Source organism: Podarcis cretensis, assembly GCF_951804945.1.
Source record: "Podarcis cretensis genome assembly, chromosome: 12".
Classification (NCBI taxonomy): domain Eukaryota; kingdom Metazoa; phylum Chordata; class Lepidosauria; order Squamata; family Lacertidae; genus Podarcis; species Podarcis cretensis.
This window is the reverse complement of record NC_137181.1, coordinates 36047056-36071267: the sequence shown is the minus strand read 5'-3', so window position 1 is coordinate 36071267 and position 24212 is coordinate 36047056. Positions and strand designations below refer to the sequence as shown.

Sequence of the window (24212 nt, the reverse complement as noted above, 5' to 3'; positions counted from 1 at the left end):
AACTGGAAAAAATGACAAGGAAGAAAAATATATTCAATTAAATACTCTCCACCTTTCAGACCTGCCCTGGAAAAGATGGAAGCCGTGTCCCAGTCTGAACGTTGCCCAATATGTGGCCATTGTGGCAACTATTGCCAAACCTACTGAGCAGAGCTAATGAGAATGCTATAGTAATAGGGGTAATATACGGTAAGCTGAGGCTCCAATACTTTGGCCACCTCATGAGAAGAGAAGACTCCCTGGAAAAGACCCTGATGTTGGGAAAGATGGAGGGCACAAGGAGAAGGGGACGACAGAGGATGAGATGGTTGGACAGTGTTCTCGAAGCTACCAACATGAGTTTGACCAAACTGAGGGAGGCAGTGGAAGACAGGAGTGCCTGGCGTGCTCTGGTCCATGGGGTCACGAAGAGTCGGACACAACTAAACGACTAAACAACAACAACGGTAAGTCCTGTTAAAATAGTTGATCATTTACCTTCTGGTGATCTCCAGCCAACACCAACTTAATCTTAATCTCAGGGTCAAGGGTTTGAGCCTAGATGACCCTCGTGGTCTCTTCCAACTCTACAGTTCTATGATCTATGTGGCATTTCCTCCACTGCCTTGCAGGATATCTTTGGGAGAAGAAAAGGCTACACAAATCTGGAGTGAAGTCCCTAAGATGGTAACTCCCACTTTTCAAAGGAGGTTCAGGAGGGAAGTTGCCATTACAGGAACTGACATTGAGGCCTGCAAATATTTGGGAACTGTAGCAGCAGAACCAAAAGGTTACGAAAAAAACAAGTTCCACAGGCACACAGATTTTCCAGCTTTGAAATGTGATGTGAGTCAATTGTACAAAACACTAACTAGTGCAATTATATGGCTCTCCCCTGGTGGCATCATCCTCTCAGTCACCAGCTGAGACTGCTCTCTTGAATTCACGCAAAGGATGAATTCACACAGGGCTGCAGCATGAGATGATGACTTTCAGGTATGAAGCAGGCCAGAGCTTTCAGACTGACATAATCCCCAACATACTCTTCCATCACAGAGGCAGTTTGCACAGGTATGAATCACTGAACGCTGAGTGATCTGTTGACACAAAGGCATGTGTGAATCAGACCTTCGTCAACCAACAAACAGCAATATTTACCATGGGACACACAGTGCCATTATCCTGTAACCAAATGGCAGTGTGGCAAACCATCCTTCTAGTCACTCTGAATTTCCTGACTCAAGCACATAGCTTTCATTAAACCTCTTCCAACAGTAGGAAGTTAATTTCTAGAAAGGGTGTTTTAAAAGCAGAGAGCACAAATGTTCTCCAGATTAAATGTGTTGTTATTCATTCTTTTATCCACGGCTTCCTTTAGCTATCATCTCCCAAGGCTTCCACTCCCATAAAAAACATTTAAGGTGCTGGCCTATCCCCTAGTTTCCTATTTGAAACAGAAATGTGATGTCTCTGCTACTAAATTATCCATCCAACGATGGCAAACCTCAAGTTCAGGGACCTGATCTGCTCTCCCAAGCATTTCCCCCCCTCCCCATCTTCCTAAGACCCATCCAATTTTGGTGGCCTCTCCAAAAGTAAGTAAGTAAGTAGGTAGGTAATTAAGTAAAAGCCAGTCCTGAGGTGAGCAGAATACTAATGGAGAAATGAATTGCCCCCTCTCTCACAAGGGTGTAAGAAAGTAGCAATTTCCATTCTGGCCTGAATTCATCACAATCAGTGCTGTTTCTGTTCCATTTTCTGCCAAATACTGTTTTATTTTATTTTTCCATTTTTTCTTTATTAAATTTCTATACTGAAGGATCACGGGGTGGTTTTACAATATATAAAAACATAAAAAATGCATAACATACTAACAAACAAAAACAACAACACACACACCATGCTATTCATCTCACTGTCGGCTATTTAATGCTAAGTTACAACCATTTCACTGGAAAGGGAACAGCAAAACAATGTTTTAAAAAGCCGTTATGTGTCATTTACAGACTTAGAAACCCCCAACAATGATGTGAATGAATTGCAAGTCATGGTCGCTCGACTGATTTCCATTTCTGACCACAGGCAAACATGTGAACTGCTGCAATTCCCATCCCTTTTCCATTTTCTTCCTCATTCTCCAACATCCCTGCTCTCCAGTTATCAGATCAATCATTTAATGAGCGGGGTGGGGGATAAGTCCCCTCTTTTGCTGATCTGCACACATCAGCTGAGGAGGAGGTTTGTGTGCCTGCATGTGTGTGTGCAAGCCTGTGAACATTTACATTTGCATATGAGAGTGTGGCTACACCCACCGCGGGCATGTGGCTCCCAGAGAGTTGCCCAAGAATGAATTCAGACCTCGGGTGCCAAGAAAAGTTAGCCAGCCTTGCAGTGCAATCCTTCTAGTTCTCGGCTTTGTAACAGCTTGAATTAATCTTAACTCCATCATCAGCAACCAAATCTGGAAGCAGCTTTTCACAGGAGGCAAAGACCCCTCCAGAAAAAGTGTCCTTACTAATATCACTAAAGCATTTCATATTTAACTATGGCTAAGTATAGGCAAGGGACGTGGGTGGCGCTGCGGGTTAAACCACAGAGCCTAGGACTTGCCGATCAGAAGGTCAGCAGTTCGAATCCCCGCGACGGGGTGAGCTCCCGTTGCTCGGTCCCTGCTCCTGCCAACCTAGCAGTTCGAAAGCACCTCAAAGTGCAAGTAGATAAATAGGTACCACTCCGACGGGAAGGTAAACAGTGTTTCCGTGCGCTGCTCTGGTTTGCCAGAAGTGGCTTAGTCATGCTGGCCACATGACCCGGAAGCTGTACGCTGGCTCCCTCGGCCAATAAAGCGAGATGAGCGCTGCAACCACAGAGTTGACCGCGACTGGACCTAATGGTCAGGGGTCCCTTTACCTTTACCTAGGTATAGGCAACCCCCAGAAGACAGCTGCTCAATCCATTACAAGAAGAAAAAGAAAGCAAAGAACGCTGTTGTAATACCTGGATTAGCACAAATTTTTTAAAAATGGCTAAATGTATCAGTTGTATTACACACTGTGCTACCAGGTTTGATTCCAATTCTGTTAATTCAGTTTACAAGGCCATCTGCTCACCCTGTATAACTTGATCGTCCCTGTCTGTCTTAACAGTGCCTACTAGGCTGGTGTTGTCCATAAATCTCAGGCAATTTCAGACGCCCATCTCCAAGCTCATTATGTACAGCCTACGTATTTTTTGAGTCCTAGATGCTTTTAACAGACAGAATTCTCTTATATTTGTGCTTATTGTGCCTTTCATTCTATGAAATGCTAATGGCAGCTAACAGCAAAAACAAAGCAAATAATGTCAATCAAATAATGAAACTATTTACTGCAAAGATCACAAGAGCAGCAGCAATCAAATCTCAGCTGAAGAAGAAAAACAGCTGCGGAAATAAAACCATCTTTTGCTGCCCATTGGAAAATAAATAGTAGTCGAACCAGGACTGGCTTCCCTTGAAAGGCTGTCACAAATTCAGAATGCCTCAACTGAAAAGGCCCTCTCTCCTGCGACTACCTGCCGATGTCACACAACTAACACTAGGTGTTTTTGTGGGAATGCAATTATTGATACACTCAGGCTGCTTAGATCTTTGAGGCTGCAATTCTCTACATTGTTTGCTGGTTCCATTGAACTAATCAGGGCCTACACTGGTATAGACATGTAAAGCATTGCACTGTGCAGGTCAAAGCCCGTACCTCGGATTGAATTCAGAGACAAATTGGCAATCAATGTGGATAATAAAGTATCAGAGTAATCACAGTGTGATTGCTCCTCTGAGAATTCTGGCAGTCACGGTTTGGACCGATGGAAGTTTCTAAACCATCTTCAGCAGCAGCTCCCTGCAGAGTGCATTATATCCATCTAGTCTGCAATGAGCAAGGTTGGCTCCTGGAGAACAACCCCCCACCCCAGGCTGCTAGCCTGTTATGTTAGAGAGGATAAATATACCACCATACAATACATGTCTTACACTTATTTCCAGACAGTAAAAAAAAAACCCACCACAAACTAGCCAATACTCCTCTGTATTTTTCCAACTATATAGTAAAATATGGTCAAATCTTTCAAAAAAACCAGGCACAAATCAAAAACTTAAAGAATTTAAAGGACAAAAATAAAACTATTTTGGCAACCATTTATGGTTGCTTTGACCTACAGGTAACATTTGTCTATAAAGTATAAGTTATATCTCTATATCTCTATAGTTGATATAGGTATAGGTATAGGTATAGGTATAGGTATAGGTATAGGTATAGGTATAGGTATAGGTATAGGTATAGGTATAGGTATATAAAAGGGATGCATGCGGCGCTGTGGTCTAAACCACTGAGCTTAGGTCTTGCCGATCAGAAGGTTGGCAGTTCGAATCCCCACGATGGGGTGAGCTCCCGTTGCTTGGTCCCTGCTCCTGCCCACCTAGCAGTTCGAAAGCACGTCAAAGTACAAGTAGATAAATAGGTACCGCTCTGGTGGGAAGGTAAATGGCATTTCCGTGAGCTGCTATGGTTTGCCAGAAGCAGCTTAGTCATGCTGGCCACATGACCCAGAAGCTGTACGCCGGCTCCCTTGGCCAATAAAGCAAGATGAGCACCGCAACCCCAGAGTCGGCCACAACTGGACCTAATGGTCCCTTTACCTTTTATATAGATATATATATTTCCTCTATGCTGCCACAAATTCTGTTCTTGTTTTTAAAAATCAAGACCACTACCCAAGTCTGAAATGCAGCCAGTTGTATTTGCAGACAGTCTCCTTGTCAAAGAAACTTGTTCTCCAACATGCCATTTAAATCATCCACCTGGTTGTGAGAACAGAAACACGAGTCTGACAAAGTACTCATTAGGCATACCCTTTTGCAAATGTCTGAAGAGCATGATCTGATCTATAATAGTATTTTCATCATGTTGATGGTCTTTTTCTTCCTTTGGAATGTAGGCTTTCTCAAAAACCACCCTAAGAACACCAAAAGAGCCTAATGGATCAGGCCGATGTCAAATCCTCTTTTAAAGCCATCTAAGTTGGTGGCCATTACTGCCTTCTCGGGGAGCAAGTTCTGTAGTTTAACTATGCACTGTGTGAAGAGGTACTTTCTTTTTTTTATGTCCCAAATCTTCCAAAATCGAGCTTCATTAGATGAAAATCTACAGAGATTTCAACATGACGAACGGGAAAGATATGCCACTCTCTTACAGCTTCATTGCACGTTCTACAACGTTCTACAAACGTTCTACAAAGGAGAGTCAGTGTGGGGTAGTGGTTAAGAGCGGTAGTCTCGTAATCTGGGGAACCGGGTTCGCGTCTCCGCTCCTCCACATGCAGCTGCTGGGTGACCTTGGGCTCCTACATATGCAGCTGTTGGGTGACCTTGGGCTGGTCACACTTCTCTGAAGTCTCTCAGCCCCACTCACCTCACAGAGTGTTTGTTATGGGGGAGGAAGAGAAAGGAGAATGTTAGCCGCTTTGAGACTCCTTAAAGGGAGTGAAAGGCAGGATATCAAATCCAAACTACTACTCCTCCTCCTCTTCTTCTTCTTCTTCTTCTTCTTCTTCTTCTTCTTCTTCATCAGATCTAGAATTCTTCACCAAGACTGGGCAGGAGAATCAAGCACCAAGAAAATTCACAGGGTTTTTTAGAAATTAATATTACTTATTCTTTTCAGTATGGGGGAAAATATGTGGTTTATCACATAAACCATAAAGCTTCACTATCTCTAAGGAGGCATATAAGCACCCCAAAAAAAATATTTATTTTTTTTTAATTCAATTGACAAAGCACTTTCATGTGGACTGCAGTCAGTTTGCAAAACACAATTTGTTTCTGACTCTGTTAACTTCACATCAATGGACAAATGTAAATGATCGGTTTATGGGGATAAGATAAACCTTGACCACAGCTTGTTAGAAGCTTACATTTCATTAGTCATGAGAAAGGAACATCATTATCTTCTAATGCACAGATGGCATGTGCACAAATAAAACTGATCAAAGTTAGCATGGGCATCATTTCTGTTATGATGGCTAGATTCACAAACGGGTTCAAAGTTAAGGGAACTTTCCAAGAACTTAACATTTCAGGGGAAAACAGTGATCAAAAGAAATTGTTTAATTAATGGCATGGGGTGGTGAGGTATTAAATTTTGCAAAAAAAATCAAGAGCATTTTGCTGGTTACTGGATAAAAGCATCTCATTACTTGTTCAAACAACACTGAGACACAAAGAGAAGGAAATGTTGCGATCTGGTTCTAAAAGCAGAACCAAGAGTTCAACACATAGTTGGTTGCATGGATATTTTGTATTCATAGAAAGCTTGCCCCAAATTGACATTTTTACACACTTTGAGTATTGCTACACATGTTGATAAATGTGTAATTGCATTAAATTTGCTCATTAATGTGTGTGTGTGTGTGTGTGTGTGTGTGTGATCATTATCAGGTGTTTAGAAGGAGTGACAGGAGTGATTTAACTATTTCCTCCAATTCAACTAAAAGCTTCAAAAGGAAAGATTTTTAGCTCAACATCAGTATGGGACAAAAATGATAGACTCTGTATCTATACCTGCTGCGATAATTACCAGCACCCCTCTGGCAGATGTTATTTGTGCACATTAAACAGAAAGATGCATTGAACCTGGTGCCTAGCTACAGCCAGAGGATCAATACGCATCCAGGACAGACAGGAAAGTACAGTGGTACCTTGGGTTACAAACACCTCGGGTTACAAACACTTTGGTTACAGACTCTGCTAACTCGGAAGTAGTACCTCAGGTTAAGAACTTTACCTCAGGATGAGAACAGAAATCGTGCAGCAGTGGCAGCGGGAGGCCCCATTAGGTAAAGTGGTGTCTCAGGTTAAGAACAGTTTAAGGTTATGAACGGACCTCCAGAACGAATTAAGTTCATAACCAGAGGTACCACTGTATGCTAATGGGAGTGTTGTTTCCCCCCTCCCCCATGCATTCTGCTTCTCTTGCTGCAAGAATTAGTTTATACGATTCCCATGACGTGGCAAACCCCAGCTCAGTTACCTCAAAGAGTCTTTATGACATACGACTACACCATAAGAAAATAAATAACATTTCAAAAGTTCTACTCCAGAAGATTTCTCATGACTTGGGCATCATTTCAAGGAGTGTACCATTATCATGTCCTAAAATCCTTGGACCCCCTTTGTAAATTTTACTAATACCCTCTCTGCTTCCACTTGATGTGCAATGTGCCCATCGCCATGCCACCCAACAGATTGTCTCGCTGTTTCTCCTATTGCTAAACATCTGTCTTGTTTCCTACACTGCTGTTCTTAAATGCTCTCTGCTTCTCTGGCTCCCTCATGCATAAAGGATGACTTTTCCATGTACAACATCAACTGCTGAAACAAAGAACTCAACAGCATCTGCTATTCGGTTGCTTCTCCCATTTCCCACCCACAAACCAGAACGACTCACTCTAGAAGATATGCAGTAGGAGCTTCTCCGACTCAAGTGATCATTAAAAATTTAACTTGCTACAGAGCAATAGATTTTCACTTACCGAGAGTGTTTCCACACAAGCCATTTCCTCTGGTAAGAGCGACAAGCATTCGCTCATTTATTCCTGAGATTCCAGAAGATGTTTCTCCTAAACTGTTGCTGAGACAGGGGAGAAATTTTTGTTCCATTTATCTAAACAAAACAGCTTTCTAAGACCACAGGAGAACCAAAGCACAGTGTCCTTCAAAATCTGCATGTCTCTGAATTTTGCAGTGCAGGTCTCCAGCCAAGTAACGTGTACAAATTTGCACATATAAATGCATATATCAGAGAAAACAACATGGGGAAAATGCATTACATTGGGGGAAGTGGCTTTGCAAAAATGTGTATCTTGGGCAAAGTCACATATGAAAATGTGAATAATGGGATAAATTTGCACTTGGATTGTTGTTGACACTCATTTGTCTCCAGAGAAAATGGAGCGCACCTCCGGGGGTGGGGGTGAAAACAAACTGCTGAATTAGCAGCACTGGCTGAAGAATTTTCATGGGGATTTTTTGAAAAAAGAAATCACAAACTGATATGGAAAGGTGGAGAACTGAATTTAAGATTGGAAAAATTAGAAACTGAGAGAAACTGAAACTGACAGATTCACTCATTCATAACTTTCATTTCCATAGGTAAAGGTAAAGGGACCCCTGACCATTAGGTCCAGTCACGGCCGACTCTGGGTTTGCGGAGCTCATCTCGCTTTATTGGCCGAGGGAGCCGGCGTACAGCTTCCGGGTCATGTGGCCAGCATGACTAAGCCGCTTCTGGCGAACCAGAGCACGGAAATGCCGTTTACCTTCCCACCGGAGCGGTACCTATTTATCTACTTGCACTTTGACGTGCTTTCGAACTGCTAGGTTGGCAGGAGCAGGGACCGAGCAACGGGAGCTCACTCCATCACGGGGATTCGAACCGCCGACCTTCTGATCGGCAAGTCCTAGGCTCTGTGGTTTAACCCACAGCGCCACACACACACACCCAAATTTTGTTTCTGTTTTGCTAAAGTGTCCATTTGATGTAATGCTTAGAGCTCGTGTCATAACTGTAGAATACCATTCAGGTTATCAACACATATAACACTATTCTCTCACTTGATGTGGAGGTGTGGTGTCTTTTTTAGGTGGTTAAAGGCTGTTTGTCTGCCTCCCTCCCTCTTGCTTTCCTCACTGACCATCCCTATGCTCTCCTCTACTATAAAGTTCTTAGAAGAAAATCGATGGCAATTACATACAAGATAGAAAAGCCTTATCTGAACCTGCTGCTGAGGTAAGGGAAAGTCTGATCAGTCTCAGCTTTGCTACCAGTATGAGACCTGGGATGCAGAACCAAAGCTTCAGGGGCTGCTGAGGCCTGACTTCCCTTCCACTGCTGTCAAGATTGCTACACCCTCATCTGGAGCAGAAATCTTCAGGAGCGCATTGCTCATTACTTCGCAAGATCCAAACAACAGCACAGTTTGGTACTGCTTGGAAAGGCCCCAAGCCTCTCCTTTGTTTACTTCATTTAGATGCTAAATTTCCCACTCAATAGTCCATGTTTTGGCCCATTGATTGTTTTTACCTGAGATCCGGCGCCCTTTCAGATGACGTCTGTATTGGGCATTCATCGTGATTTGTTTTCAAGGAAAAGAGATGATATTAGCTGTTAGTTTCTGTTTCCCACTGAGCAGCTGCTTAGAGTCACAGGACTCTGTTTACATTCCAGACACATTCCATACTGCTGGAAGTCTCATGGGAGACGAGAGACGGATGTGACGTTACTGGTTTTCCTGTTCCTTTGTTGTTCAGTTGCTCTCTGCTTTCATAGAGAGGGGGTGTATTTTTCTTTGCTGTCTGCAAATGAGCATTAATGAGCATTCATTCTGATTTGCTTGCAGGGTGGTTAGATGACGTTGCATCAAAACAAGTGCCATCTCACACTTTCCAGCGCATTCTCCTTATATTTTTCTTATAAAGTCCAATCTTTGGAGGAAGCAGGCTTGTTGCACAAGACCTTCCAATCAACTCTCATTGCACAACCTGCATTTGTCAGGATATGATTGAATCCCACCTGAAAACAGTGAAAAGTCTGGAAGTGTCCTGTAAAAGTCACTCTGGCTTTCTTCAACTTGCTGATGCGATGAAAGATCCAAATTATTGTGGGACCAATACAACATAATTGTCCTAAAATGTTGCAAATATTAAAATCATTTTTTATCCTTTATTTTTAAACAATTTAAAATAACCAGCACAGATCATTCTTCTGCTGAATCACGGGCTTCTAAGCAAAAGCCTACAGGTAATTTAATGGACTGTTTTGTGAATTCCTGATCTTCCCTCACTAGCTACATTATTTGCAATTTGCAACATGGGTATATGGTAGGAGGGGAGGGGAAGCAGAATATATAGTGGTGTTGTTGGGTTAAACACACAGAAACCATCCACAATCCACTGTAGAAAAGCAATATTGCTTCAACTGTATTTTCTTAGTGTGGTGACATTTGTATTTTATTAAAGATCCCGTTAAAGTGAAGCCTCCTACAGCCTTTCTCCTACAATGAGTTGAAACAAGTGGTATTTTAAATTATACCTTCGTGAAATGTTTCAGTGGGCAATGTTTTAAGCATCAAGAAGCCTAAATCTCAACAATGTGTTAAATGATAGCTTTCCAAGTATTTCATCTGGAAATAATTTAACGCATTGATACAACAGGTCTCAATAATATCCAGTTTTGTAAAAGCACTGGCTGCTTATATCTGATACTGTATAATTTCTTAGATAAGTACTGTCTTAGCCAAATTATAGAGCAGACAAAAGGGAAATTCACTCACAGTATGGTATGTTATACTCTTCATTGTGAAGCTATCAGCTATAACACATTTGCTTAAAACAGGAAGTTAAACACACTGTCTCATCAGTTCTCATTCCTCATCGCTCTGAAAGGAAATGAGTAGGAAAGGTCAGGTATGGGATCAATGTTAAAGTTCCCCATATTATTGTTGGGAATTCCAATCCACCTTTTGCTGCAGATATGGGTTTGTTACATGTCACATGTCTGTTTACATTCCAGCACAGATTGCTGGCATGAGCGGAACTTCCGCTCTGTGTTGCTTTTGTTTTCAGTCGCTCTCAGAGAAGACGGCAAGGAGAGATGCCATGTTTTCTTTGTCCTGATTTATGTATAATAAATGTGTAGCCTTAGTATTGTATCTACAGCCTCAAGCCTCTTCTGTGGTGCAGTTTACACTGCTGAGTAATGTGTGCTCAGGCCTGCAAGCTTGAGTCACAGATGCATGTTGGAGCAGAGGTCGATGGATCTCCACAGTGGCAAGGCTGAGGGGAGATGCTCCAGCTGGGGCCAGTTCCAACAATTATAACCCATGGAAAGATCTTGAGCATCCATACATGATCTCTCCGTTTATAGCATCCTTACTCTTTCCCTGTATCTGCTCATCCTTATGTATATGTTTAGATCAACCCAATGAAGGACCTGTGAATGCCTATGAATAAATGTTGCTGGTGGTGAAACTCTCGTTGTGTACTGCACGGGTGGTGAGCCAATCAATCTGGGGCTGCCTGCAAGGCACAGCCCAATTTTATGTGCCCTCATCCTAACTACATCCTAACTCATCCCCAAACTCAGCCCTCCAGATGTTTTGGGACTACAACTCTCATCATCCCTAGCTAACAGGACCAGTGGTCAGGGATGATGGGGATTGTAGTCCCAAAACATCTGGAGGGCTGCCTGGTCCAGAGAGAGAGAAAGAAAACAGGAGGGGACTAGCAGGAGTCCACCAAGTAGATGGAATGATTTAAATAGGATGGGGGGAGAGGTCTTCAGCAAACAAGCAAAAGCAATGTATTCCACTAGTACACCAGATTAATGGAACCAAGGCCATAATAACTGGCCCAAGGTCACTCAGTGGACTTCATGGTTTACTGGAGATTTGAACCCTAGCCTTTACCAACCTGGTGCATTCCAATTGTTAGACTAAAACTCCCATCATCCCTGACTATTGGTTATGCTGGCCTGGGCTGATGGGCATTTTAGTCCAGCAACATCTGAAGAGCATCGGGTTGAAGAAAGCATGCCAAAGCAGCCAAGCCAGCCACATAACCAACAGGTAACAATATTTTCCAATAGCACTGTTTTAGTTTGACTCAGGAATGGTTCTCCAAGCAGTTGTCCTCACTTATTATTTGCTCAGTACACTCTCTCCGACCCAATGTAGGTCAGCCTTACAAAGCTTAGGGTTTTAAAAACGCTTCGTTTCAAAGGCTGAAACACACAGTTCACTTCAATATTTACTCTCCCATATAAAAATAGAAGTTTAATAAAAACACACTAGGCCAAGACCTCCATTACCTGATATATCCTTTTCATTTGATGGCCAAATTGGGAAAGGGGCCTGGAAGGAATACAGCAGCCCAATAGAAATAATTCTGGAACATAGCACTGAGCAGAAAGAAAGCACAAAAAGATTTTGGAAGGCAGAAAAAAATGAAAGACAGGGGGAAATAAACTCTTGCCAAATGACTAAGACTGTTTAATCTGGAAATGTTGCCTTTAAAATGAAAAAGGGGCATTGTTAATGATTTACTGGCTTTAACAAAAGATCCATTATAGTATTATAGCAGCCCTGTATTGGGAAGTTTTTTAATGTTTAATGTCTTACTGTGTTTTAATTTGTTGGAAGCCACCCAGAATGGTTGGGGCAACCCAGTCAGATGATCAGCATATCATCATCATCATCTTCCACAATGAGTGTCCCCCAGACTTCATCTTCTATGTCATTGGCAACTCCCTTAGCAGCCATTTACGTACTTACAACCTACTATACCAATAACATTTCAGCACATTGTCATCAGCGGCAAATCCCACTCTTTCCACTATATCTAAACACTGAACTTGTGTTGCCTTTAAGATGGTAAGTCACTGGCATATTCATGATCATCATCATCATCCAGGCATAATTTTGAGACTTCATCTCTCCACCTTTGGGGCTTCTTGTCAATTGTTGCTGGGCCCTCTCCCCCAAATGCACACCACACCCTGAGATCCTTAGATAAAGTATGGTATACAAATTCAATAACTAATAATAAATACTTGCAGTTCCCTAGCATCCTAATTGGATCCAGCTTCCACTAGGCCTCATATATTAGCACCAACATCTGGTTTCATAGGAGGAACAGACTTCAGAACTGGCTCTTGCTGGACACAAAGGAACCCTGTTACTTCTCAAAGCTTATTTGGACAAAAGATCCATTAAGAGGACCCACTGATATAAAGAACAATATAAGGAAAGGAAGCCTAGAGGCAATTGCCCTTTCCAGTATTCGAAGTCTTACCATTTCCATGTGTAAACTGTAAATGTGCATAAAGCAACAGAGAAACCAGCCTAATTAAGAACTTACTGGTTTGCTGAGTAGGAGCTAGTGTGGATGCAGCCTAATCCAAATTGTGTAGGATGGTTGTTGGGTTATTTTTAGTTGGTTAAATGCCTGTTGATATAAGAAATGGCTGGGGTATCTCTGCTCCCCCAGAGGTTGTTGGACTCCAACTCCCATCAGCCCCAGTCAATAGTCAGGAACAATGGGAGTTGTAGTCCAAAGACACATGAAGGGCCACACGTTCTCCATCGCTGATATAAGCAAGCAGGCAAGATTTCAGGAGAAACGGAGGAAGCCTGCTGACCGGTGCTATTTTAGTGTGTGAGTCAATTGCATACTGGAAATTCACGTTCTGCCGTTAAAGTTGATTTGGAGCTCTCTTATGCAGCAAACCCATTTCCCCTCTGAAACTGAACTTTTTGTGACGAAAAAAGGGATAGGGAAATGCTGCAGAAAGCGTGGGACGGCACTCGCTTGATGTGACATTGGAAAACCTCCATGCAAACAGATGAGAATGAACACTCAGACAAGGTGGCTTCTGAAATTCCAGGAATGTCCCAGAAGAATAGGGATGATTGGAAGGTATGCATCAGATGGATTACATGTGCCTGATGAAGTGTGGCTTAGTAGTTAGAGGGTCAGACTAGGATGTGAGAAACTAAGGTTCAAATCCCCATTTAGCCATGAAGCTCGCTGGGTGACCTTGGGCCAGGCAATGCCTCTCAGCCTAACCTCCCTCACAGGGGTGTTGTGAGGACTAAATGAGGAGGGGGAAAACCATGTATAACACCTTGACCTCCTTGGAGAAAAGGGTGGGAAAGATATGCAACTATGGTTGGTGCAGTTGAAAGATGGAAAAAGCACATATCTTTCTAACATATTATTTTTAATCCGGAATGAAGAGTTCCACACCCTGACAGACTTCATCTCCCCCTGCCGCCACCCCCAACTTGTCCAATTGTCAGGGATAGTGGTTCATAGTCTAAAATTTCTGGCACCAGGTTGAGGAAGGCTGTGTTAGAGCATGTCCTCCCTAAAAAGAGGGCATGTGTTGCGGTGAGACCTGGAGACTGACCTTCTTGTTGTGGGTGGGTTTATTGGATAGCCACAACACCCGACTGGTAGGTCCCTCGTTGCTGGGTTTAATCTGGCCTATGAGGTGCTGTCTCAATGGATCTAGGGACCTGGAAATACCTATGCACGTGACCCAGAGCTTCCTCTTTTGGCTCAAGCATCAGAACAGCTAACAGTGTGTCCTCTGTGCAGCCGAGAGACTTGCTTTCGACGATCATATTTGCTGACATCTTTCCGTTATTCCCTTTATTTTATTTCTCATTTAATTTAATTATTTCCATTCCTCCCTTTATTTAAGCTTGATCCCTTCACCTTCCCCTTCACCTTCTCTTCTTTTGGGGGGCTTTTGCCCCACGGGGCTTTCAGCCCCTTGAGCACTCCTGGGTTGGGAGCTTGCTGCTGCTCCTTTTAATTTCTGCCCATGGGGCACAATTGCAGCGGCTTCGTTCTTGGAATTTGACTGGCAGCTGAGGCTTTGGGGCTTTATAGCCATAGCACAGCTTAAGGGATTTTGCAATACTTGCCACCTTGGGCAGCTGCCTTTAACAGTTTCCAGTTATGAGAGTTCCCTCTCCCAAAATATATTTGTTGTTTTCAGTTTATGTAAAAAAAAGGCTATTTGGAGTTTGTTATTAAGGGCGGGAATCTCCCCTCCTCCCCCTCTCTCTGCCCGGTCACCATTTTGGGTTCCCTTTTGCTTTGGGAGAGGTTCAGCCCCACTTATTTTGGTGGAGCGCCATCTTGTTTTGGTGGGGAGCGCCATTTTAAGTGTCGGGGGTGCCCAACTTACAGCGAGAGCCTTGATTCAATATTCCCCCACCCAGTGAGGAAGGGATCAGAAAGAGATGCCTGTTAAAAGGAATACCAGCCCTGCTCTCCCTTCTAAGAGGGTGATTAGGGGTCCATCGCAATCCCTGCGTTCAGCGACGGCCTCTACGGTTCCCCAGCACACGCTGGATCGTTTGGGTGCAATTGTGGCTAATATCGGTTCAGACCCTGCTGCAATTGCTAGGTTTAACACTGAACTTGAGATCCTGGCTCAGCAGTTTGGGGGGCAGTCTGGCCTCTCCACGTCCATCCACTGTTTTTGAGGCTCACGGTCCTTCAGATGTGAGCAAGGGGAGCAAGGTTTATGACCCTTCGGGTGCTTTGGTCTCTCAATTTCAGCCTTCCAGGGTCCCCATTCTAGCTAGTCCTAGGGGTCGCCCTAGGAGTCCAGGTGCCATGGTGCAGGAGGACTTTGGAAGAGTTGAAGGCAGCTCTTCCTGGACTCAAAACATTTTGGTCGCAGCTGTTGCAGCAATGTGTGTGGCGAGGTAGCTGATGCCCAGCTGCCACCGAGAGGGCCAGGAGGCGCATCCAGAGCATAGTGGCCAAGAAGGTTATGGCTTTGGGCGGGACGGTGATCCGATACCCGGGCATTACCTTCCATGATGCATCCCTTTACAGGCTTGATGAGGTTCATCTGTCTGTGATTGGGAATGATTTGTGGCTGACCTCATTGTCAGCGGGGTTAAGGGATTAGTTACATGTGTGAGTGGTTGGCGGTGAGTGCGGGTGCTCGTGTGGCGGATAGGCACTGGTTCAGGTGAACGGTCTTGCCATCCCTATGTGAAGGGTATTCCGTTAAAGGAATCCAGGGACTCAACTTGGTTTGGTCAACCCCGAGAGGGGGTTGTGCCCATGCCTGAGTCCAGGGGAGCATCTGGGGAGTGGACATAGCCTGTACCCGGGCTTTCTACCTACCTCAGGTGTTCACCCTTGGCTGACCTATGATAGAGCTCTGGGCCAGCGCTACCTGCAAGGTTGCAGGGAGCTAGTCGAACCAGAGCCTATGCAACCACTCACTTTCTGTAATCAATAAAGTTGTGGCCTAAATTCTGCCAAAAACCCAACTAAAATTTGAGTCAAATGTGTTTTTATTTAGGGGAGAGGTCTCTGGGTCTGAACACGCAACGTATATCTATTTAATACTCACAAATTTGTTTTGCTAGCTTAGCCTTGTTTCTGTGTCATTGCCCCTGTATACTCCTGTTGCTATGGCCTTTGGCTTTTACAACACAGTAAATCTAAATCTAATCTCCTTAAAATAAAAAATAATAAAAGCACCTTCCACAGGAAACCAGGGAGTGCATAAATTTGCCACAACACGTTTTTGTCTTCTTGGCGTTATTGACTGTGACAGTTACTCTCCTGGGATTCTTTATACCTATTTTCTTTTCTTTTCCTTTCCCCCCCCTGCTATCTGAGATGAATGTCTACACTGAACTTTCTTTTGTTTAGAATTTAAATCAGACTTGAATGCTGCGGCAGTGCTTGATAGGCACAAAAAGGGAGCACTGTCCTGCGTTTTTATACTATGCTTTCACCTCATGTTATTGCCCGAGGCTTTGGATACCATTGAGTGACTTGCCTTCAGCTATTTAAACATCTTACAGACACTGAAATATTCTGTTGGTAGAAAGCCTTGAAAGGGTTGAAAAGCATGTGTGCGTGTGTCCTCATTCCAATATCCTGAGGTGGGAATGAAATAATTTATTCTGCTTGCAAATGCATCATTTTTGTGAACTATTGTTGCCCGCCCACGCTCACACGGGGCTGTGATGAGGCCCAAAAGTTTGTTATGTGGAAAAAGAAAATAAATGGCTCTCTGTACATCTACTGCTAGACGTACATAATTTACTTTTTCACTATTCCACAGTTACTTCCTCACCAGGGCCCTTTAGAAGGCTGGATTAAGGTGATTTGGGGCTCTGGTGCAATTCCCAAAACACGTGAAATAAGGCACCACAAAATAAGCAATGTGGTGTCTTAAAAACTAACGTATTTGTTATGCCATAAGTTTTTCTGAGCTACAAAAAATAGTCAGAGTCTGTAGAGCTACACAACTGACAGCAAGACGCATACAAACAAAACCATTTTGCCAGGCTTACTAGACAAAAAGGAACATACTCTGAACATGTGCAGTTTCACATTTTAGACAGATTTTCAAAAACAAACTTGTCTTTGTTTTTGCTCACTTCCTCTCTTGGGCCAGTTACCAGCTCTCAGCCTAACCTACCTCACATGGCTGTTGTAAGAGGAACAAAGTATCACACCCCTTGTATTGTTTTGTGTATTTAAACATAGAATCAGAGAATTTTAGAGCTGGAAGAGACCCCCAAGAGTTATCTAGTCCAACCCCCTACAATGCAGCTATCTCAACATGCAGTCACCCATCCAATTTGAAACCACACCAGACCCTGCTTAGCTCTGCAAAGGCACTAGCAATTTTATTGCTGCACCACTAGGAGGTCATAATAATCATGGGTGGAGGGTTTTTCATCTGAGGAGACTTCAGATTCAATGTCCTGGCAAGGTTGAATCCCAACAACCAGAAAGCTTTTGTGCTCATGTTTATCTCTTTTTGTTTGTTGTAAAACCTCCTTCAGGCCAATTCCCCTTTCCTCCCCTTTCTTCCTTACATTTAATGCACATTTACAGTCATGGCTTCCCTCAAAGAACCATAGTTTACCCCTCCCAGAGCTACAATTCCCAGAACAAACCATGAGTCTTTGGGGGAAGCTATCGGCTTTAAATGTGTTTTTTATGAGGTGGATGTGACCTAGGTTAGTTTCATTGGTATGTCAGATTGTGTTCTTAGGGTTTTTTAATCAGCTACTCTAATTTAGCCCCTCCACCGATCACTGTTTCTTGATAATAACACTGAAGCAAATTTCACTGTATTTGGCAAGCATATCAAAGAACATTTGCTATTTATACATAAATTCCCAGCACTGGGCTATTATTAATGGACTGGAAATCCATTTACAGGCACGTGTTATTCCTTGATTGTCACAGGGCCATGGCGAGCACCCACTAGCTTAACACTTCTAGTGTCATTATTGGAAAAACACAAACAGTTGCAACCTGACCTCTTTCAACCCTCAAAAAGGGGGGAGGGGAGGCCGAAGTACCACTCAGATTGCTCCCAAGAGGAGGAAATGGATTCCGTAACTTTTGCATCAATTACGAGGTTTGTAAACTGCTCTTTCCAAAGACCTAATATGCAAGAGGTTTCGGAGAACTCAGACAAAACAATTTACACTTTATTACAGTCCACCGCTATCAACAGGGGCAATTATTGTTTCAAAGAGAGGTAAAAGAAGCTGCGTGCTGGGCTGATTTCCCAGCCATTATGAGTCCCATTTTCAGATGCCTTAATAAAATTAATGCATTTGAGCTATTTCCATTACTATGTCACCACCAAATGGTTAAGGCATCTTTGAAAAGAAGGGGTGGGGGAGGCTGGGAGGACATTTGTGACTTATCCATATAATTGCCGCGTTTATGATTCAGTATTTTTATTGAGCTGCCTTTGTTGCAACATTTGCCCTCCTAGGTCCTCAAACACTATTAGAACTGTCAGCAAACAGATATAACCCCAGCATAAATCCAGAGAAAGCCAACTCAGTTCTGTAGAAAGAATTAATAACGGAAATGATCAGAAATTGCTGTCTGTTAGGGTCTCCAAGTAGGAGCACCACCTATGCCTCTGGCCACCTATGCCTCTATCAAAATTTGATAACTGGTTACAAAAAATAAAAATGATTATATTAGTAGTAGTACCAATAGAGCATCACTTCTCAGAATCTATATCTTGGACGTATGGGGGGTGCCAACCTTTTGGGGCCAGTAATCACAGTTGGCATTTTGAGAAAGTGCCCTTGACATCAGTCACAAGATGGCTGCTGTGCTGTTTGGCAGAAGACAAAATGGCTGCCACCAGAAAAAGAGACAGGACCAGAAAATGATGCTGACATTCTCACCACTCCACCAATCATCTACTCTAACAAGGGGCTGGGAAGCACCTACATCAGGCACTGCCACACTGACAAAGCTAAAAGCTCTTTGTATCTCTTCTCTGCTCCGAATGGATGGAAGAATGGGTGTCCAACATTTCCAAGGAAATGATTAATAAGAGTTCAGTGAAGGGGGAGCTGAACCAATACAAAAGGGCTGAGCAGGAAGAGTAGTCTCTCACGCCCTGTGGATTTCTGAAGAGCAGGGCTGGATTAAACATTGAGCAAAATATGCCCGTGCTAAGGGCATCAAGGGAAGGGGGCCACCACAGAAATTTTCCATTGCCAGATTTTAACATTTATGGTCAGAAATTTCTCAGCTGAGCATTCATTTTCTCAGTTCAGGTGTATATATATACCGTGTATATATATATATATATATATATATATATATTTAAAAATCTCAACAGAACAACTATGCAACAAGGCAGGCTGGATGCCTTATCTCTGCTAAGTATAGAAGCAGATGTGTTACATAAGGTCAGTTTTGAGGATCTGATCAAACACTTTGCCATTAGAAAAAAGTAGGAGAATTTTCCCCAAAACATAAATAAAGTGGAAGTATACAAGAAGAAACATCATTTTCTATCTTACTGTGGGTTTTGTTTCATTTTAAAAAATAAAATTTTATGTTACGGTCTATTATTGCTTATTTAACTTATATGCAGAATTCATCATGCGAAAGGCTGGGCTGGATGAATCCCTAGCCGGAATTAAGATTGCCGGAAGAAATATCAACAACCTCAGATATGCAGATGACACAACCTTGATGGCAGAAAGTGAGGAGGAATTAAAGAACCTTTTATTGAGGGTGAAAGAGGAGAGTGCAAAATATGGTCTGAAGCTCAACATCAAAAAAACGAAGATCATGGCTACTGGTCCCATCACCTCCTGGCAAATAGAAGGGGAAGAAATGGAGGCAGTGAGAGATTTTACTTTTTTGGGCTCCATGATCACTGCAGATGGTGACAGCAGCCACGAAATTAAAAGACGCCTGCTTCTTGGGAGAAGGGCAATGACAGGCCTAGACAGCATCTTGAGAAGTAGAGACATCACCTTGCCAACAAAGGTCCGTATAGTTAAAGCTATGGTTTTCCCAGTAGTGATGTATGGAAGTGAGAGCTGGACCATAAAGAAGGCTGATCGCCGAAGAATTGATGCTTTTGAATTATGGTGCTGGAGGAGACTCTTGAGAGTCCCATGGACTGCAAGAAGATCAAACCTCTCCATTCTGAAGGAAATCAGCCCTGAGTGCTCACTGGAAGGACAGATTGTGAAGCTGAGGCTCCAGTACTTTGGCCACCTCATGAGAAGAGAAGACTCCCTGGAGAAGACCCTGATGTTGGGAAAGATGGAGGGCACAAGGAGAAGGGGGCGACAGAGGACGAGATGGTTGGATAGTGTTTTCGAGTTTACCAGCATGAGTCTGACCAAGCTGCGGGGGGCAGTGGAGGACAGGAGTGCCTGGCGTTCTCTGGTCCATGGGGTCACGAAGAGTCGGACACGACTAAACGACTAAACAACAACAACAACAAATTATTGCTTATATTTTGAATTAGATATATTTAGAGGCACCAAAGTCTTTTAAGTGCTTAGGTCCTCCAGAGGTCTTAATCTAATCCTGCTGAGAAGATATTTACTGAGACCTTTCACTGACAGCGTCTGCTATGTATTATCTCCTTAACATCATGGAAGAAAAAGGGATACCATGTATATATGTACCATCCTCGTATGCAGAAAGAACCCTCTACATGTCAGCTTGTAATACTTCTCTTTTATTCTCCACTTCCAGTCTTTGAGAAGGGCTCAGCTTCAAATAATTAGGTAGCAGATGAGAACAGGAATGGGGAGCCCATAACCCTTCAGATATTTATTGAACTACAATTCCCACCATCCCTGACCATTGGCTATGCTGACTGGGGCTGATGGGAGAGGGCCTTATCAGTAGTGGCACCCACCCTGTGGAACACCCTCCCATCAGATGTCAAGGAAATAAACAACTATCTGACTTTTAGAATACATCTGTTTAGGGAAGCTTTTAATGTTTGATGTTTTATTGTGTTTTTATTATTCTGTTGGGAGCTACCCAGAGTGGCTGAGGAAACCCAGCCAGATGGACGGGGTATAAATTAATAATAATAATAATAATAATAATAATAATAATAATAATAATTATGTTCCCCACCCCTGGAATAAACAATACTAAACTAGGAGGACCAAGTCTGGTAAAAGGCAAGTTCCCACATCATGGCAATCCTGTGCAGTGATTCTAAATACAAAAGATGCGAGAGCATTTTGCAGTCATCGTAAATCAACAACATTTACAGGAGTTTATTTTGCTCCAAACCCCAAGTTAAGATGGCATGAATGACTCACAGATTTTACAAGCTATTTCTTGGTTTCACACGATCCCAGGGAGTCCAGCAGAAATCAAAAACAGAACAGGAAGAGACAGACAAGAGACGTAAAGCACTGAGGCAGCAGCATTTACAACCACCGCTGTGAGAAGCGTCGAGGGAAAATTGGAAAAAGATAAGAGGAGGTGCTGAGAAAATCCTGAGAGAACTCACATCACTTGTATAAATAAAGGTAAAAGGTAAAAGGCCCCTGGACTGTTAAGTCCAGACAAAGGCAACTATGGGGTGCGACACTCATCTTGCTTCAGGCCGAGGGAGCCAGTGTTTGTCCACCAAACACCAAGACCTGAGCAGACAAAGTCTTTGAAAGATCACTAAAGTATGTTTCCATCTCAGGCCATGGAGGACCTTCTGAAGCCCATAATTCCTGTCAAATCTCAGGAGCTATATCTACTACTACCAGAGGAAATGTCTGAGAACCATAAGAATGGGGGAGACTGGGTGGAGGAACCAATCTCAGAGGGCTGCAAGAAACACCCACAGAAGAGGAACCCTAGATACCTGAGGAGGGAGTCCTGCCATCCTCCTCTGAAGAGACTTCTTAGAAGCCCCAGCACTGCAGGAGGGCATTGAGCTGCTAAAGGTAAAGGTAAAGGGACCCCTGACCATTAGGTCCAGTCGTGGCCGACTCTGGGGTTGTGGCGCTCATCTCGCTTTATTGGCTGAGGGAGCCGGTGTACAACTTCCGGGTCATGTGGCCAGCATGACTAAGCCACTTCTGGAAAACCAGAGCAGCGCATGGAAACGCCGTTTACCTTCCTGCCGGAGCGGTACCTATTTATCTACTTGCACTTTGACATGCTTTCGAACTGCTAGGTTGGTAGGAGCAGGGACCGAGCAACGGGACCTCACCCCATCACAGGGATTCGAACCGCCGACCTTCTGATCAGCAAGTCCTAGGCTCTGTGGTTTAACCCACAGCACCACCCACGCTCTTAAAAGGAAGTCTCCCCAGATCTTCAGTAGCCAGCACCTGAGGAATAACATATGGCCATTTTAAGTTTCCAATAGTTTCTTCAGAGAGGATGGAGCTGAAAGCATCCTCAGCTGGCTTGAAGTTATTGATGGAGCAGCAACCTAACTGGCTCTTCTTGGGGAGCTATGTATTTAGTGAGACTCTATCCAGCTCCACACTGAGCTAATTGTGGTCCTGCTTTCCTTCATGGACTCCGTTGATTCAGTCATAAATGCATATGGTACCAACCTGTACAGGTGTACACCAGAGTCTCCAAATATTAGGGCACTGCACTGCCTGGATTTCACACTAGCACTTTAGAATGGCTAAAGTATGGCCTGCACTTTCATCTTTAACCCCAATTTTGTGATAATCGCCCCCCTCCTCATAAATCTTTTGCATATTTAAGGGAAGCCCATTATATCTTACAAAGGAGATAAAATACCACAAAGGATATCAGATGGCAATGACTCACTTCCTAGACAAGAGGGGAGCCTGCAAATATTGTATTAGTTTTGAATATGATCTCACATCTCCCAAGAGCATGAAACCATATTAAAAGCAAGAGGCTATATCATATGTCACTGAATGAAAAAGCATTACCCAGAATATTTCTTAGAAATGAGATGGTTTCATTACATTTAACCTATCAAATCAGCATATTATGATAAAACTATAATGTTCACCGTCTTCTCATGGAGTAATTTAGTTATGATGATGTGGGCACTGGCGGAGGAAGAGGAGTGCGGGGGGAGCGCACCGCCCCCGGCAGCGTGATCCCGGTGGGGTGCCATTGCAGCTGCCTCCACCCACCAGTGCTGGGCACCATGCCCCTGCATGCCACACCCCCAGGATGCGTGTCACACACCCGGGATGTGCACCAGCCCCACCCCTGCCTGCTCTCCACCCCCCAGTGCCAGAGCATGCAGCTCCGCCACTGGATGTGGGGAAATGAAAGAATCAGAAATGGCCCTATTTTTACTGTAGTCCATGTCAATAATATTAGCTGAAGAAACTGGAGCTTAAACTAGGATGTTTGTGACTCCCATGGTTGTGTTGTAGCTAACCAAGTCATGATGATTAGCACATATAGTCAAACACTTTCTCTCTAACTCTGGGGTTTTACCTAAGTACTGGACCAGGCAGAAAACAGGATATAGTTAAGCATAATAGGATACTGGGTTTTTTTTAAAAAAAGGCATAGTATTTGTTAAGTTGTGGGTGAACATATCAGACGACACAGCGATTCTTCAAACAGCTCTTGTTTATTCACAGGCCAGAACAGAACTGAACTGAACTGAAGGGTTCAGCCATCCTGCTTTTATAGAGCTCCAGTACAACGCAACTGTAACAACTTTCTGTAACTATCCAATCACTGAACAACACTTTCAATCCCTTATTTGCATATGTGGACCTGAGTGAAAACTATCTACAGTGTCCCCCTGCTGGCCCAGGTTGAGAACTTCAGTACATAACAGTATTCATCAGTGTTTGTTACAGTAAAATAATATCACCATTTGAAACTTCCAGAAATTATAAAATATACCGTCTTGTTTAATTGCTAACAAACTTAATTCTTTTCATTTTTGAAAAAAAATTATAAAATCACAATACCTCTCATATAAAACCCACAGCATTGCAAATTATATACAGTAAAAGTATGGCTCTGCAACAAAATGTTGCAACATGGGGTTCCAGCAATTCCATTCCAACCCACATCCTCCTGGTTTTATTGCCCTCCTCAAAAGTCAGCTGGTATTTTGTACCCACTGAGCATACTCAGTTCTCATTGGGCTGTTTTTGGGGAGGTCTTCATCTGGGGGTTTTGTTCTATTTTATATTTTGCGGGTGGGTTGGATGGAAACATTTCTGCAAAATCCCAGTTACATTAAGGTTGAAATACTAACCGCATTTAGCTGGGAGTAAGCCCAATTAAATTCAATAGAACTTCTCAATAAGGTTATCTTCTCTCTCCACACCACCCCTCCCCTTCAACTGACGCTCTACCTTCCCTTTTTTTC

At 43.3% G+C, this 24212-nt stretch overlaps 1 long non-coding RNA gene across 1 annotated transcript in view; it reads left to right on the top strand.

Annotated features, from left to right (window-relative positions):
- Positions 1-245: 245 nt before the first annotated feature.
- The window catches only part of LOC307199932, a 121368-nt gene continuing 97401 nt past the window's right edge, over positions 246-24212 (top strand). The window contains exon 1 of the long non-coding RNA XR_013832270.1: positions 246-450. This is a non-coding gene — a long non-coding RNA (uncharacterized lncRNA). The remainder of the gene's footprint in view (positions 451-24212) is intronic.